Here is a 5,816-nt window from a genome sequence, read left to right on the forward strand (position 1 = left end):
CTCTGATTGTTTTGCTAGATTATGGGAAAGGATAGTCTCATTCAGCCCTAGGATCAAACAGGGATCCATTGGTCCCAGCATTTCTCTCCATTTAATAAATTATCAAATACTCTCTAATTTCTGTCTTACTCAGTTCCTCAGGCATTAGAAAAGGGAAAATGACTGTGGTCTAAAGTGCATAGGAGTGAACACCATTGTGTATCTGGAGCTCCATAACATATATATATATATTTTAAAAAGAGGGTAAACCCCAGTGGAGACAGTAGAAGCACTTTCTGAAGTGGGAGTTCTCTTCTATTGAACCGTAAATAAAGAGATCTTAAAGGAGCAAACTATTAGAAAAATATAACAGAAATTCAGTTCTTAAATCTTTTGTGGCAGAAGCAAAAGAAAGAAGCGAATCTTCTTTCTGAGTTGAATATCTAAAAAGAACGGATCAGACATAAGAGCCTTTAAAAAATATCTTTTAAAAATATAAAGACATCTTGATCCAGTGATTGAATCATAATCGGGAAATGAGACTAAAAAGGGGAAAGTAAGGGATAGGATAGCAAAGGTTGATTTTGTTGTCTTCATAGGAGCCATGGGCTCCAGTTTGGGGAAAAAGGACTTTGGTGGGGATGGGTCTTTCCTTAATATGTTAACACGTCAGCACATCAGAAAGGTGCTGTTTCGAGGCTTGCAAATGAGATATGTTTCTGCTAAGTGACCCAATGAGGAGATCTTTCCAAGTATTATACTTCAGACAAGAAATTTCAGTGGCACCTGGCCTCTGCACAATGCAACAAATAGCATTCTATGATATCATTTTCAGATCCCTGATATACACTTGTTCAAACATGGACTTGAAGGGGACTCTTCACCCTTATTTCTCTCCTTGCCTTCACAATGGAAAAAAGCACCAGTGGTTCACTCATCATTTGCCCCAAGAGTCCACAGTAGATGGCTCCACAGGTACCAAATACTAAGGATGACAATTTCTGAAAACTGAATGAGTGTAATACTGCAGTGATGCTCTATTTCTTTGAATTCCTGTTGAAATGGTCAATAAAGTGTGATTATTTAAAACAAGAAAATACTGTCTGCTTTGTTAATGCTTCTTAACATAAAAGATAGGTCATTTTTTCCCCCTTTGGTGGATGATCTTCTAACACCTAAATTGGAAGGGGAAGGTGGTAGAAGAATAGGAGAAAAAGCCTGAAGAAAATAAAGGGAAGAATCAAAGAAAAGTTCTCTTGGTTGAAGGCCTAGGGAGATAGGTATGGAAAGTCTATTGCTCTGAGTGAGAGATCTACTTGAGGATCATAGCAGACTCAAAGATCTTGTATTAAATAAGAAAATATAAGACATGTCCAGGTATAAAGAGGTTGTGAAGAATTGCAATAAATTAGTCCTCAACTGAGTAGGAAACTGAAGCAAGACGTTTTGTCTAATAGACTTTCATTTTGTCATTCTGTTTTTATATTCTTCTTTTATAAAACTTTTTGTGCCTCTTCTCAGAGCTATCCCAATATGGAATACAATCTGGAATATGACTGACAAGTCACTTTGTATCCAGGTTAAAGTCCATTTTAATTTAAATCCAATTAAATTCGATCTGCAATATTTTGAAAAATTGAAGATGTTATGCCACAGTTCTATTTTATTGTCCTGACTCAGGTTCCCTAATTATCCTGATTCAGTCCTGCCGCAGTTTCCCTGCTTCTCAGTTCTGCAAAAGTTCCCCTCCCTCTTTTTCAGAATACTTGATAGAACATCAAAATGCCTTTTCCCATCAAAAACTATTAGAATATGAGATACTGTCTTATTAAGCATTTATATCCATGTCTGGGGTGCCTCCCCTGTTCATTAGGCCATCCTCTTCTCCAGTGAGCTCACCCACCCTGTCAGTCCCTTTCCCACTTTCAGTACCCTGACTCTGACTCTGCCCCTGCCTCAGTCTACCCTTTTCATCTGAGCCACTTGTATATAAATCATTGAGAACTCTCCTGATTTGCTGGATTATTGGAGAGGATAGTCTCATTCAGCCATGGGACCAAACATGGATCCACTGCTCCCAGTATATCTCTCCATTTAATAAATTACTCAACAGTGACTAATCTCTGTCTTACTCAGTTTCTCAGGAATTACAAAGGGAAATGGCTGTGGTGTAGAGTGTATAAGAAGGTAAACCCCACTGGAAAGAGTGGAAGCACTTTCAGAAGTGGGAATTCTCATCTAATGAGCAGTAAATAAAAGAACCTTAAATGGGCAAACAATTAAAAAAAAAAAAACCAAAACAATTCAGTTCACAAATCTTTTCTGGCAGAACCGAAAGAAAGAAGCCAATTTTCTTTCTGAGTTGAAAATCTAAAAAGAAAGAATCAGACATAAGGACCTTTAAAAAAATCTTTTAAAATTATAAAGACATCTTGATCCAGTGATTGAATCATAATCATGAAATGAGACAAAAAGGGGAAACTAAGGGAAGGGATAGCAAAGATTGATATTTGTTTTCTTCATGGGATCAGTTTGGGAAGAAAAGATTTTGTTTTTGGGAAGGGGGTATTTCCTTACCCTGTTTCCATCTCAGCACATCAGACAGGTGAGGTCTTGAGGCTTGCAAATGAGTTATGTTACTGCTAAATGACCAAAGGAGGAGATCTTTCTAAGTACCAAGAGGGAGGGTAGGAGTTTTCTTCTCAAAAGATGATAACACTAAAGTGTGGGACTAGAAGAAAGGTGAGAACTCAGTCCTGAAGCAGAGTGTGGAAGTCTTATCAAAAGACAGGAGCTTTCACCTTTTCAAAATGCTTTCCCCATCATAAGCTACTAGAATATCAGATACTGTCTTATCAAAATGCCCTTCCCCATGTCTGGGTGAGGTACTTCCCCTGATTAGGCCATCCCCTTCCTCAGTGGCTCACCCCTCCCTGTCAGTCCCTTTCCCACCCTGAGTCCACCCCTGCCTCAGTCTACCCTCTTCATCTGAACCACTTGTATATATGTCATTGAGAACTCTTAATTGTTTTTGCTGGATTATTGGAGAGGATAGTTTCATTCAGCCCTGTAACCAAACCATGGATCCATTTGTTTCCAGTAAATCTCACCCTTTAATAGATTATTCAAAAAGTCTCTAATCTGTGTCTTGCTGTTTCTCAGGCATTACAAAGGGGAAATGACTGTGGTCTAAAGTGCATAGGTGTTAACACCATTGTGTATCTGGAGGTCCATAACATATATATGTTTTAAAAAGAGGGCAAAAGCCAGTGGAGAGAGTGGAAGCACTTTCGGAAATGGGAGTTCTCATCTATGAGCAGCAAATAAAGGGAGCTTATAGGAGCAAACAATTAAAAAAAAATAACAATTCAGTTCTCAAGATCTTTTGTGGAGAACAAAAGAAAAGAAACCAATTTCTTTCTGAGTTGAATATCTAAAAGAAAGGAATCAGAAATAAAGTCAGTTTTAAAAGAAAATCTTTTAAAAATATAAAGACATCTTGATCCAGTGATTGAATCATAATCATGAAATGAGAAAAAGGGAGAAAGTAAGGGAAGGGATAGCAAAGTTGATAATTTTTTTCTTCATAGACCATGGGAACAGTTTGGGAAAAAAAGACTTTTGTTTGGGAAAGGGGTCTTTCTTTACCATGTTTCCATCTCAATAACTCAGAAGTTGATGTCTTGAGGCTTGCAAATGAGTTATTTACTGCTGAGTGACCAAGGAGGAGATCTTTCAAGTACTAAGAGGGAGGGAAGGAGTTTTCTCTCAAGAGATGGTAACACTGAAGTGTGGACAAGAGAAAGGTGAGAACTTAGCCCTGAAGCAGAGTGTGGAAATTTTATCAAAAGACAGGAGTTTTACCTTTTGAGGGGTAAGAGAGGGGCTAAGCAGGATGGATATAAGAAGCACACTGCTTAGTAGAATAGATATCAGATACTGTCTTATCAAAATGCCCTTCCCCAGTCTGGGTGGGTACTCCCTGATTAGGCCATCCCCCTTCTCCAGTGGGTCACCCCACCCTGTCAGTCCCTTTCCAACTCTCAGTACCCTCACTCTGCCCCTGCCTCAGTCTACCCTCTTCATCTGAGCCACTTGTATATATGTCATTGAGAATTCTGATTGTTTGATGGATTATTGGAGAGGATAGTGTCATTCAGCCCTGAGACCAAACCATGGATCCATTTGGTCCCAGTAAATCTCTGCCTTTAATAAATTATTCAATATTCTCTAATCTGAGTCTTGCTCAGTTTCTCAGGCATTATAGAGTGGGAAATGACTGTGGTCTAAAGTGCATAGGTGTAAACACCATTGTGTATCTGGAGGGCGATAACATATATATATATATATATTACAAAAACAAGGTAAACCCCCAGTGGAGAGAATGGCAGCACTTTACTAACTGGGAATTCATATCTATTAAGCAGTAAATAAAAGGACCTTAAAGGGGGAAACAATGAAAAAAACAAAACAAAAAACAATTCAGTTCTCAAATCTTTTGTGGCAGAACCAAAAGAAAGAAGCCAATCTTCTTTCTGAGTTGAATATCTAAAAAGAAAGGAATCAGAAATAAAGTCCTTTTAAAGAAAATCTTTTAAAAATATAAAGATATCTTGATCCAGTGATTGAATCATAATCATGAAATGAGACAAAAAGGAGAAAGTAAGGGGGAGGGATAGCAAAAGTTGATAATTCTTTTCTTCATAGGAGCCATGGGGGGGAAGCAGTTGGGAAAAAAAGACTTTGGGGGACAAGGGGGTCTTTCTTTACCATGTTTCCATCTCAATAACTCAGAGAGGTGATGTCTTGAGGCTTGCAAATGAGGTATATTACTGCTGAGTGACCCAAGGAGGAGATCTTTCCAAGTACTAAGAGGGAGGGAAGGAGTTTTCTTCTCAAGAGATGGTAACACTGAAGTGTGGGATGAGAGGAAAGGTGAGAACTCAGCCCTGAAGCAGAGTGTGGAAGTTTTATCAAAAGACAGGAGTTTTCACCTTTTTGAGGGTGGAGTTAAGAGAGGGGCTAAGCAGGGGATGGGATATAAGAAGGCTCACACAGCTCAGTGCCAGTATCTTTTGCTCTCAGAGGTCAAGGGAAGGAGCTAGCACTCTCCCTACCTGAAAAGAAGGAATTAAAAAAGGCTTAGAAATACAAATACTAGAGTTTAATTGCTAATCTCCAGGTGTCATTTTCTTGCATCTGCCTGAACAACCTTACTGATTGGGTAACTGAGATGCAGAGAGGGCATTCTGAAGGACAGTGAGAGAGCCACTGGAACCTCAGCCTGTACAGAGAGAAGGGGGGTCATTTATTAGACAAGGTTACTGGCTACTGAGGAGGAACCTGCAGACTGTATATCACTGTCAAGATGCTCCAACCTCACCTGCTGCAGAAAGAGGTGGCCCTGAGCACCTGTGATCAACATGGAGAACAAGAGATGTTCTTCTGTGAGGAAGACCAGAGGCCCCTCTGTGATTCCTGCTTATCAGCCCCAGAGCACAAGGACCACCAAGTCCTTCCCTTGGAGACAGCTGCTGACAAGTGCAAGAAGAAGCTCCGCGAGATATGGAGGATCTTACAGAAGAAAGAAGAGAAATTTCAAAGTGCACTGGACACCTTGAGAAGAAGACAGGATCAATTCACAGAGCGCAGCTACAGTTTGAGAGAGTCAGCTATTTCTGAATATGGGAAAATTCACCAATTCTTAATGGATGAAGAATATCAATGCCTGGAAAGGCTGGGGCAGCAATCCAGAGACAATGTGGTCAAACTGGAGGAGAAGGAGCATGACCTGACCCAACAAATCCAGAATCTACGACAAATGGTATTCCAAGTAG

The 5,816-nt window shown here is 39.6% G+C and overlaps 1 pseudogene; it reads left to right on the forward strand.

The window, feature by feature from the left end:
- Positions 1–3,754: 3,754 nt before the first annotated feature.
- On the forward strand, positions 3,755–5,816 carry LOC116422165 (annotated as a pseudogene).

The sequence above is a fragment of the Sarcophilus harrisii genome, chromosome 3 (genome assembly GCF_902635505.1).
Source record: "Sarcophilus harrisii chromosome 3, mSarHar1.11, whole genome shotgun sequence".
Lineage (NCBI taxonomy): Eukaryota > Metazoa > Chordata > Mammalia > Dasyuromorphia > Dasyuridae > Sarcophilus > Sarcophilus harrisii.